General features: G+C 38.4%; 1 protein-coding gene across 2 annotated transcripts in view; it reads right to left on the bottom strand.

The window, feature by feature from the left end:
• schip1 (schwannomin interacting protein 1) overlaps positions 1 to 12,040 on the bottom strand; it is a 547,841-nt gene that overhangs the window by 414,895 nt on the left and 120,906 nt on the right. The window lies entirely within an intron of this gene.

Genomic DNA, 12,040 nt, shown 5'->3' with positions numbered 1-12,040 from the left:
CACAACAGGGAAATTGGTGCACCAGTAATTCATGTAAATGCACAGACCCCCCACCCCTCCCCCCCCCTTTGCACAGACCCCCCACCCCTTCCCCCCTTGGATCTTGTCAAAAGGAGCAGGATCTCTGTCCTGAAGGAGAGAAGGCCATCCATCTGGATCGCTGACTCTGGAATGGTGTCCTGGAGCCATATTTTTGTAATCTCCAGACTACAGCAGCCCTGCAGTTCTCTCTGGTTCAAATGCAGCCTCAGGTCATCCATTTTCTTCTCCAGCCATCTTACATCATCTGGAGCATGGATCTGAAGGGGCTGACTCTCAGTCTAACCCTGATGCTGGCCTGTTTTCCACACCTGCCTTCTCCAGCAATGTTTTTGATGGCCCCACATGCATCTCCTGTGATCCGTTCCACAGTTTATGTTTCCTGGTTTAGGAGTAGGTTTAAACAGCACATAATCTTACTGATCCTCTCTGCTACTTTGAAAGTTCAGTTTGCATTTTGTATATTAATGAGAGTTTCCCAATCATAGGCACAATGAAGAGGGTTGGGGAGAGTTGGGAAACTAACATAGTGCCTCCACCACTTTGTCTAACAGCTTGTGGCGCATGCCCAACACACTGAGTGAAAAACTGGTCCCTTATGTGCTTAAATCTCACTCATCTTTTCATTTGTACTCTTAGATTCTCCTACTCTAATCAGCAGATTATCACCTGATCAATGCACCTCATGATTTTATAGACCTCAATCAGATCTTCTCTCAACCCCCTGAATTCCAAAGAAAATAGGCCTAATATTTGCAGTCTCTCACAATAACTCAACTTCTCTAAACCTGGCAACAACTTCGTAAATCTCTTCTGCACCCTTTCCAACTTTATAATAGCCTTCCTATAACTAGGCAACCAAACTCCACATAATATTCCAAATATGGCCTCACCAATGTCCTGTACAACTTCAACACAACTTTTGAACACTTGTTTTCAATGCCCTGACCGACGAAGGAAAGTGTCCCAAATGCTCTCTTCACTGACTATCTGTGTTTCCATCTTTAAACAGGTACGCACCCACATCCCTAGGACCCTCTGCTCAAAAACAGTCTTAAAGATCCTGCTGTTAACAGAGCAAGCCCTACCCTGGTTTGATTTACCCAAATACAGCACCTTGCACTTCTCCAAGGTGAGCTGTGTCTACCTCTCCACACTTTGGCATGTCTGCAAACTTTCCTGCTTATCTCCATTTCTTAGCCCTGATCCCCTTCAGGTCCTGATCCCATTGTAAACCCAGGAAACCTTCTTCACTGTCCACCATAGTACATATTTCTATGTCATCAGCAAACTTCCTCATTTTACTACAAACATCCTTGTCCAAATCATTTAAACCTTTTATATAAAGCAAGGGTCCCTGTACTGAATCCTGAGGCACTCATCTGGTCACAGTTCTCCATTCTGAAAAAAAAAACTACTCTCCACCACCACTTTCTGATTCATTTCACTGAGCCATTTTTTAAAATCTATTTGGCAAATTGGCCTCCTATCCCATGTATCCCATAGCAATCTATCATGGGGAAGTTCATCAAATGTCTTATTGACACCCTGCCACCTCTTCAAAAATTTTTATCAAGAGATATAATTGCCACAAGGAAATCCATGCTTCCTTTAATTTTTCTCTGGCTATCCAAGTATTGATAGAGTCAGACTAGGAGGTCTGTAATGACCTGGATCATCTTTGCAGCCCTTTTCAAACAACAGCTCCACATTTACCATCCTCCAGAACTTTCCCTGTCCTTGGTGATGAGTTAAAAATATCTGTCAAGGCCCAAACAATTTCCTTCCTGTCTTCCTACAATGTTCTGGGATACAGCTGTGTGCACCCAAAGATTTATCCACCTTGGCACGATTCAATATCTCTAAAACCTCTATTACTAATGCAGAGATGCTCCAAGTTCTCATTAGTTACCTCCCTTCCTTCCTACTCCTGCTTATCCTGTTCAACAATAAACACATTCAATAAATATTTATTTAAGATCATCCCCATCTCATCTGGCTCCGCACAAAAATGCCCCTCTTTTCACTTAAAAAGACATTCTTTCCCTTTTGAGCTTTGTGTTCTTAATATACTTGAAAAATATATTTGGATTCTCCTCCACAGTTTCCCAAAGTCATCTCAAAACCTCTCTTAGCTCTCCCCATTTTCCTCCCCACTATGCTCCTACATTTCTTATACTCCTCAAGAGATCCTCTCAAATCTGACTGCTTGTATCTGATATGTTTAATTTTTTTGTTCTGATCTGTTTTTAATCAGAGTTCCTTTAACTTGCTATTCCTGCCATTAACTTTTCTGGAAACATGTTTGTCCAAGACTTTCTTCATCTCCAGTCGTGCTTTTACTCTCTAATACTTGTGTCCAATCAAATATTGCTAACTCCTGCCTAATCATATCAAATTGGTCTTGCCCACTTTAAGATTTTAATTTGAGGACCTTCTTCATGGAAATCTTAAAGCTGATAGAATTGTGATCACCAGTCCCAAAGTGTACCCTTAACAATACCTCGTTTATCTAATCAGTTTCATTTCCCAGTACAAAGCCAAAATTTCCCCTTTTCTTGTCAGCCTCTCCACATATTGCTGTAGCAAGAGTTCCTGGACGCAACATGACAAAGCTCACCCCAACAAATCCCTAAACACTTTAACATTCCCAGTCAATGTTGGGGGAGTTGAAATTCCTAAGAAGAAAATAATTCCTCAAATTCCTTTATTATGATGTCCTTTATCACTCTTCTGACCTCCAATTTTCAAACCCCTTGGAAAATGTTCCCATCCATTCCAGAAAATGCCCAATAATTTTTGACTTTTTTAATGAAATCACCTTCACCTCTTTTTCCCCTGGAGATCGATTGACTTTCTTTAATCTTTCAAGATAACATAGTTTCATTACCCTTGAAGTAAATTTTCTATTCGCTGTTTGAGGTCTGACATCCTTTCTGAAGTGAAATTTCCAGAGTTAGACACAATAATTGAACTGAGGTTTAACTGGTGATTTAGGTTAACTTTAGTTTCTGCACTAAGCCTATATAGAAAAGCAAGACAATATTTTCTTTGCTACATTAACAACTTGTCCAAAGTACAGCATGTTTTTATTTGTACAGTAAATTGTAGCTTCAATTTAAGTCATTCTCTTTCACACCTCTCATTAAATATTAACTGCTCATTTGACCAGTCTATCTGCTTTTGTAATCTGCGTGATCTGCATGCCTTGTTCCAACTACTCCATTAATAGTTATCAAAAATATCTGTGCTCATAAATATTGACCCAGAAAAATAAATTTCAGACTTCACTCCCACCTTTGAATCATTAGTCATTGCTGTTTTCTACTACCTGTATTAGTCAAATACACACTTCCACTGCTATTGTCCTTTCAACACCAAGGGTTTTAAGTTTGCCAATAACTGTTGTCTACATATCTTAGACTACGAGATACAGAATGATGAGAAAAAGATGTTCATATTTGAACATAACAGCATGTCAAGAATCAAGATTAATGCTGAGAAATAGATTTGCAGGTTGGTAGGTTATCTTCTTTCTTTCTTTGGCTTGGCTTCGCAGACGAAGATTTATGGAGGTACAAGGACTGCCTAAAGAAATCTCTTGGTGCCTGCCACATTGACCACCGCCAGTGGGGTGATATCGCCTCAAACCGTGCATCTTGGTGCCTCACAATTCGGCGGGCAGCAACCTCCTTTGAAGAAGACCGCAGAGCCCACCTCACTGACAAAAGACAAAGGAGGAAAAACCCAACACCCAACCCCAACCAACCAATTTTCCCTTGCAACCGCTGCAACCGTGTCTGTTATACGTGTTATAACCGTAGGTTATACGGCACTGTAAATTGACCCTCATATGTACTGGTACATTTTCCAAATATATCAGCAGTAGAAAACAAAAGGCACAGCTGAACAGCCACTCTGTTGGATTTCCATCAGAGTAGAGATCTATGACATTTATTCAAAAATTTAAAGATAAGAATATTTGCAGAATACGTTTCCAAAAACTAGATGTCACAACCAGTTTATTGGCAATGGATTCGAATTCTAAGTTATATGCTTGTAGTTATTGCGTAGTAGTAATGTGAAGAGATCTCCCCATCTATCACCTGTATTGATCTACAGAGCATGACAATATAAGCAGTAAAATTAGAACAATTGAATAATGTAAATTTCTGGAGGTGCAACAAACAATAGAGTCATAGCATGAAACATGAAGGCAGCTGCACAGAATATTTTTTTAAAAAATGCACTTTCCTCAGGGACAATAAAAGTTGTCATTCCTTCAGAAATAACTTGAAATGTGATTGCCAAATTGTTCATTTAGACCTAATTCTGCAGAGATCTAAATGTGACACATTCATTGTTATTTCTGGCTATTATAGGCTTCAACAGTGTATTTAGTTCTATAGCACACAGATTTTTTTTCAAGTTTCTCCAGAATAACAAACTAAAGAATACCACTAGGCATTGCAAAAACAAGCTGTTACCATGTGAAGGTTTGCCATTAGGCTGAAACATGCATTTGCAAACAAATATTCCCCTAGTTTCTTCCAAATTCCATGAGGATAGTTGGTATTTTTCCCCAGGAGCTTTACAAACCATTTTTCAAATTTACATCATCCTTTCTAAAAAGGACATGACTATGACTCAGTGCAGCAAAAGAAATGTTCTTGTCAGCCATGTTGGATGCAGTATAGAAATGGATGTTTTATTTTAGGGGGTTTCCTATTTTCGTTCCAATTAATTTAAGTTTACTCTATTCTAGTTCCATAGGAAATTCAGTGCTTTACTGCACAGGGTCAAGATTATTGCATTAATAAATATTCTCAATAAATAATCGTGTCATTTTGCTGAAAATCCAAGGAAGATTTGACAGAGAAAACAAAGTTCTGGGAACCCAATGAAAGAGACAACCAGATTGCCAACTGAATTGAAACAAAACTGTGATTAATTTAATTAATATTGCAAAAATGTTCATTTTTAAACTTATTTGTTGGTTGGAATCCCAAAGTCATTTTGTACCCTAGCAAAAGCACAGCGACAGAACAATATTTGAACTAAGATTGATGCTTCTAGTCTTCTTTGGCTTGGCTTCGCGGACGAAGATTTAAGGAGGGGTAATGTCCACGTCAGCTGCAGGCTCGTTTGTGGCTGACAGGCAGACACGGTTGCAGCAGTTGCAAGGGAAAATTGGTTGGTTGGGGTTGGGTGTTGCGTTTTTCCTCCTTTGTCTTTTGTCAGTGAGGTGGGCTCTGCGGTCTTCTTCAAAGGAGGTTGCTGCCCGCCGAACTGTGAGGTGCCAAGATGCACGGTTTGAGGCAATATCAGCCCACTGGCGGTGGTCAATGTGGCAGGCACCAAGAGATTTCTTTAGGCAGTCCTTGTACCTCTTCTTTGGTGCACCTCTGTCTCGGTGGCCAGTGGAGAGCTCGCCATATAACACGATCTTGGGAAGGCGATGGTCCTCCATTCTGGAGATGTGACCTACTGATTAAATATATTTGTTTGAGTAAATCTCATGTTAACTTGTTTTAGTCAGATAAGCTGATTGAAGACCTATCAATTTATATTCATCTCAGGCTTAACAGTGAATGAAGGACAAAGTTTCTCTGAAGAACAGATCTTCTTAATTCAGTTGCAAGAGCATGGGAGTATCAGCTACAGTGGTTAGTGCTGAAGAATGCAGATTCAATGACAAATGTGTGGGCAACTGGCCAAAGAGCAAATTACATGTTAAAGGAACCTTGAGTTTTTTTCTCATTCGTGAGAAATTGTTGAATTATTGAAAAAATCTAATTATGTGGCAACGTTGTGAGTTATAATCTTCTCAAAATACCTTGCCTCAGCCAACTGAGAGAGCTCGATGAATTGAAGTAGAGAAAGGGTGTTTCGTGTGTGATAAGCAATATAATTTAACTGCGATGGTCCTTGGCCTTACTAAAATTTGTTTGTTCCCCAATCGTTCCCACTGTATATGCTGTATAGTGTCAAAAAATTCAGGAAAGTGAAAACTATGTGAACACCCTAATTCCATGCAGGAGGAGTGGGAACCAGAGCAGAGGTGAGGAAAATCAAGAGCTACCAATCTGAAATAAAAATAGGAGAGACTTGTAATAAGGCAGCATTTAGTGAAGAGAAAAGAAGTTAGTTAACTTTCTCCTTCCACAGATGTTGCCTGACATGCTGAGAATTTCCTGCATGTTCTCAATGGGGAAAATGGTAATTTGATCCACATCTTGCATGATGGGCTGAGGTGAACATGTGCCCATTCAGATTTCACAAGTGGTATATCCACAAATGATGGAGTCATGTTCCACCTTGGGGAAGAAAAATGATTTTCAAATATGCATTGCTTTAAAAAGGGCCACGTTCCTGTGTTTATGGGCCTATATTTTAAGATCAAAGAAACTACTTTCTCAGTCTGGGTTCTTTTTGGTTAAGGATTTTACACCAGTCTTGTTCTTGCTTTCTACAGTGATTGAAAACAAGCTCTTGGCACATGATCTCAAAGAGGATTCGATTTTTCCTGAGTTGAAATGCACATTTAAATATAAAAAATATTGTATGATTTACTACTTCTATAGCAGAAGTGAACATTGGCATTCACATTTCAGATTTCTTTGGTGTTTGTATTGGGGATTCTTCAATGTCAGGGATCTATTGTCTGATTTGGTTAAATTAACCTGTCAGGAGAGGCAGTGATAGATACTGGCTCTGAAATCATTAGTGCTCCCTGATGAGAGATCAAGGGAACCATGATGAACTTCTTCCTTGGTCTCATCATATTTTTTTTTACCCCACAGGCATTTAATGTCTAGCAATAACTGCAGAAACAGTTTTATTGCAACCATTCAGATTAACTGTCTCCACACAGGCTAGCAATGGAACTCAAGGGTGCTCCTGCTGGATAGTATTCAGTAGGTGCCTGCTCCATAAAGTAGCTCAACTTCCACTAAAGCCAGAACCACAGCCATTCAATTTGCACAGATTTTGTTGTTATCTGGTACCTGTGTGAAATAAGTTGGTCAAACTCATCTGCACAATTGATATTTATTGTGAAATAGTTAATAGAAGCATAAAATGGAGTACAAAGTTAATTATTTAGCAATTGAAAGTCAAAAATCTTCCTTATCATGAGATTTGCATTCTAACTTGTCAATATGAAAAGAGATCTAGATATTCAGAAATTAAAATAAAACAACCACAGGCTTTATACATTCTGAAACAAGTTTAATTTTTTTTTAATGTGTATTATACCCATCTTAGACAATTCTGCATGTGCCAAAACTAATTTATATAAATTAGTTTGACCTGTATCGTAAATGGGGAAGGGATGCTAAAGAAAAATCACAGGAGTTAATAGCTTGATATAATGCTAATTAAAGGGAGTGGAGGTTGTGGAGAACAGGGAAGCCGAGGCAAAATCATTAGGCCTTTCCATTGAATAGCTGGAAATTTTCAGCCCTGTTCTAAATGATTGATGAAATAAGTCACAAGGGAGAGATTCAAAAATGAAATGAGTACAGAATTATTAAAGGAGTGGATGAATAATTCTTGGAAAGAAGCCAGACACTTTTTTTAAAAAAAAACACACCATAACTCAAGCATTAGAAATAGTTACAACTTGTATATTTCCTCACAAGGCAAGAAATGTGCTGAGTTCATTACAAGTCCCAGAGGAAATTTTCCAGGTCTGTACTGGTTGACCAGGCATGGATCATGAGGAATTATAGGCTTGTTTGGACCTACTGCTGTGAAGTTATCCTCCTGACTGTCATCAATTACTTAAAAGAAGGGGAAGTGGTCGGTTATTTGAAATATTTGAGCTCTGAGGCATCCAATTTCTTACATTCAGTGTGCTCCGGTGAACTAGAGTAGTGAATTCCTTTGTTGGCAATCCTTTGATGACACTTTCTGACTCTTTTCCCCCAAATGCTGCACATTTCTTACCGCTTCTCCGCCAACTAATAAATTAATCACCTCTAGGAAATGAGGAAATTTAACTATTCTACATTATTTCCTTATATTACATTTACTATAAGGCGCTGACAACTATTATCCCCCTTCAAATGTCCTGCAGCCGAATATGGGTCTGATTAATGACACCTGCAGAAATTCTGAAGTGAACTTTTGACAATGGTGAATTCTAAAGCATTGAACAAAAGATAACAAATCACCTGGCTGAAAGAAAAACAATGCTGGAGAAACTCAACAGGGCAAGCAGCATACTTTATCTTCTTCTTCTTCTTTGGCTTGGCTTCGCGGACGAAGATTTATGGAGGGGGTAAAAGTCCACGTCAGCTGCAGGCTCGATTGTGGCTGACAAGTCCGATGCGGGACAGGCAGACATGGTTGCAGCGGTTGCAGGGGAAAATTGGTTGGTTGGGGTTGGGTGTTATATACCAAAGATAAAGATACATAACCAACAGCCTGAGCCCTTCATCATGAATGAAATGTAGGCAGGAACCTGAATAAAATCACCTGGCTATCAGGCAATCATTTGTATCATCGAATCGTGGGGCATTCCATCAAACAAGGAAATATCCAGCCTTTTATTCTACAGTGATTCTATGAACGAGTCATCAAAATAATCCTATTCTTCTGCCCAAATGACAGATAGTTCAAATACCATTCTTATTTAAGGGTTGATTCCAGATCAAAACAAGTCACTCTGGAAAACACCTTATTATAACTTTCTTCAGGATCTTATTTCCAATTAACTTAAGTTTGCACACAATGTTTGTCAGCCCCTCCTCCACTGGAAACAATTTCCAATTTATTACCTTGTTAGCAAAATCCTTGAAGTTTTTCAACAATTTCAAATTTTGGCTGTCATGTCGAATGTGGACAGATGCCTGAAAACTTTGCTGATTACAGAGAAACAAGGAGAGACACTCTGAGACTCACAGGGAGACGAAGAGCTGAAGAAAGGGTTAAGATTGTCAGAGGGTCAAGAACATAAAGGGATGAAGGGTGAGATGGATGGAAGATGGGTCAAAGGCAAGAAAGCAGGGAGGTGTCCAGGAGAGCAAGGAGTGGGGAGCCAGGAGATGGCAAGAAATGGAAATGGATGAAAGGACAGGGCAGCTAAGAAAAAGTGAGGTGTGTGGGGGTGGTGGTTGGGGAGGAGGAAGAGCAGAAGCCAAAGGAGAGGGGGGAGATTAAGGGATAGTTGGAGCTGAGAAAGAAATGGAGAGAGCAACTGGAAAATAGGAAAGTGAGAAGAGCATGAGCAAGAAAAAAGTTGGAAAACTTCTGAACGACTGCAAAAAAAAGGTAAATAACTGGAAAGTAGCTGATAATCTGTTAGTGAATATTTGTATGTTTTTGTTCTTTCTGCAAAGAGGTAAAATAACTGCAAAAAACTAGATCAACTAACAAATTGGTCAGACTAAATGTATCAAATAAATAAATGCTTTTTGGATTCAAGTAAAATATCTAATATTCAACTTGTCCGCTTTAACAGATAAATATTGAACCTTCAGATGGTGGAATGTTGAGCAAAATATGAGATGCTCAAAGAGTAGAAATGGTCAGTCAATATTTTCGGTCAAATCCCTTTACTGAGGCAAAAGTAGGAAAGGGTGATATCAAGCAGATCAAAGGGAAAAGAAAAAAAGCAGTGGGGAAGGGCTAAGAAGTAATCGGGTATGGATAGAAGGTGGGAGAAGTGGAGAGAGACAGGAAGAGGAAGAAATGGCTGAGGGAAGGGAGTAAGAAAAAAAGTTAAAAGCAGGAGCAGTGAAAGAAATTGTAAAAAGTGATACCAGAAATAGGGATACATTATCAAAAGTCAGAAAAATCAATGTTCATGGAATTGGGTTTGAGGTTGTCCAGGAGGAATACGATATGTGGTTAAACACTGCCCAAATTGTTTTGTTGCCCTGTAGCTTGATTTTCTTTCCTTTAAATATATAACTTTACCTCAAATGAGCATTTCAACTTCACTCACACCTTTTAGTTTTGTTTTTTTTTAAACCAGAGCATTGATCTTAACCTAAACTCAAGAAAAGGTTGGTATTGAGAAGTATTTGAATGTCCCTCGCAGAATAGACCCTGAAAGACTGGTGTGACCAGCTGGACTGTCAAGATTTGTAGGCATAATAAAGTTTTTTTTAAAAACAGCCATTTAGGATTGAAGTGAGGATAAATGTTGACATTTAGGGGATCATTTTTGAAATTCTGTACATAACAGTAGATAGTGAATATGCTTAGGCAGAGATTTAAAGGAAACAGGCTATGGGCAAGAAGTGAGAAATGGATATATGATCAACAATATCCTAATTGTAAGCAAAGCAGACTTGAGCTGCATTGCCAACATTTTTTTCCTGTTTTTAATTGCATGCATCAAAAAGAGTTGCAACTATATGACTAAATCTTTTAATTATCTCCAATTTTTTTTGTTTCTTCCAACTACATTCAGAAATAAATCTTTGGCTATAATTCCAAGATTTTTAATATTTATTGCTGAAAATTTAACTTGCAGATAATAATCCAAAGATTTAACGGCATTTTCTCAGTTGTCTCCCCCAAAGCCTCATAAAACTTGCCTGCACAACACAGCTAAAATTTAGAACAGCATTTGCATGACAACAAAAGCTACTGGACTATCATCCAGATACTTCCGTTTATGTTTTCATGCAATTACTTGTACAGCAAACAAAACTTTTTTAAAATATTTTTACGTTCACTGTGTTGCAGCAGCAACTTCAGTGCTCGAAAGAAGGGATTTTTACTCTTCACTTAAAATGACAAAACAGGTCCCTTATGATTTACCCTGGTATTTCAGCCATGAACCATGATTTATAATGAGCACGTAACTGCCATAACTACAATATGTTATAAATACAAGTTACCAGCTGCTTTTCCTACTACACAAATCATTTTCACCAATTTTAATGAATGTTCAAATATTTTTAAAAACTAAATTTTTCAATTCTGCAATAGAAACATTTACAATTATTAGTATTATCATCAATTAAATTTTTAAAAGTCCCTTGTCTCACTATCTCTTGATCTCTATTTTAATCAGACGTTTGATTGCATATTCCTAGACATTAAGTCAATTATGTTCCTAACCGAAAATTGTGAATTATATTTGCTGTCATGCCCGTTCAATTCTTAGTCGTCCTATTCTGTGATAGAATGCGAACACATTGAAGTGCAGCCTTTTGAATCTTTAAAAAAAATCTTCTGATTACCTTTACAAGGTAATGTTGAGTTTGTAAAACTGAAATCAGCTGCTGAACCAAACCAATCTGTGTTGCTGAACTATAACTCAAGAGACCACTCAGCCCATGGAGTTTATGTTGTCTCTCAGGAAATCAATCTCATAATTTCCACTACCCCTTTCACTCTTCATTGATCAGCAAATTAAGGATAGCTGGGATCACGAATACATCCAGCTCCTTCAAATAAGAGCAGCCTTAGTCATAGCTAGTCGTGAGTTTAAATCTAGTTTTGTTGCATCTCCCTTGTTGTCAAATACTCCATCAAACTTCTGTATTGCTGGAAAAGGTATTGCATCATGGTGTGCTTTGGAAACCGAATTGCCCAGGAACACAGACAATAGACAATAGGTGCTGGAGTAGGCCAATTGGCCCTTCAAGGCAGCACCACTATTTATCAGCAGAAGGCTGCAGGAAGTAGCAGACATGGTCAGGACCACCATAAGCACTGATTTCTCAGCCATTGAAAACATCTACCTCATGAAGGCTGACAATCCGTAAAAGAAACCTATCAACCTTATCATGCTTTCCTTTCAGTACTACCTTCAGGCAGAAGGTAGAGAAGCTCGGTCTAACCCTTCTAGGATTTTTAAACAGTTATCTGACTCTCACCAAAAATTGACTTCAGGATCACCAATGGCCTGTCTATACCTCAACATATTTTTTTCACAACTGTGAATAGTTTTTTTTTACTTTTCACTCTTTATATTTCATTTTTCCACTCATGTATTGTTCTGTGTTTTATGTTTAATGTGCTTGCTGCAGCAAGTGAG

The sequence above is a fragment of the Narcine bancroftii genome, chromosome 9 (assembly GCF_036971445.1).
Source record: "Narcine bancroftii isolate sNarBan1 chromosome 9, sNarBan1.hap1, whole genome shotgun sequence".
In the NCBI taxonomy this organism is placed as follows: Eukaryota; Metazoa; Chordata; class Chondrichthyes; order Torpediniformes; family Narcinidae; genus Narcine; species Narcine bancroftii.
This window is presented reverse-complemented; position numbering and strand designations above follow the sequence as displayed.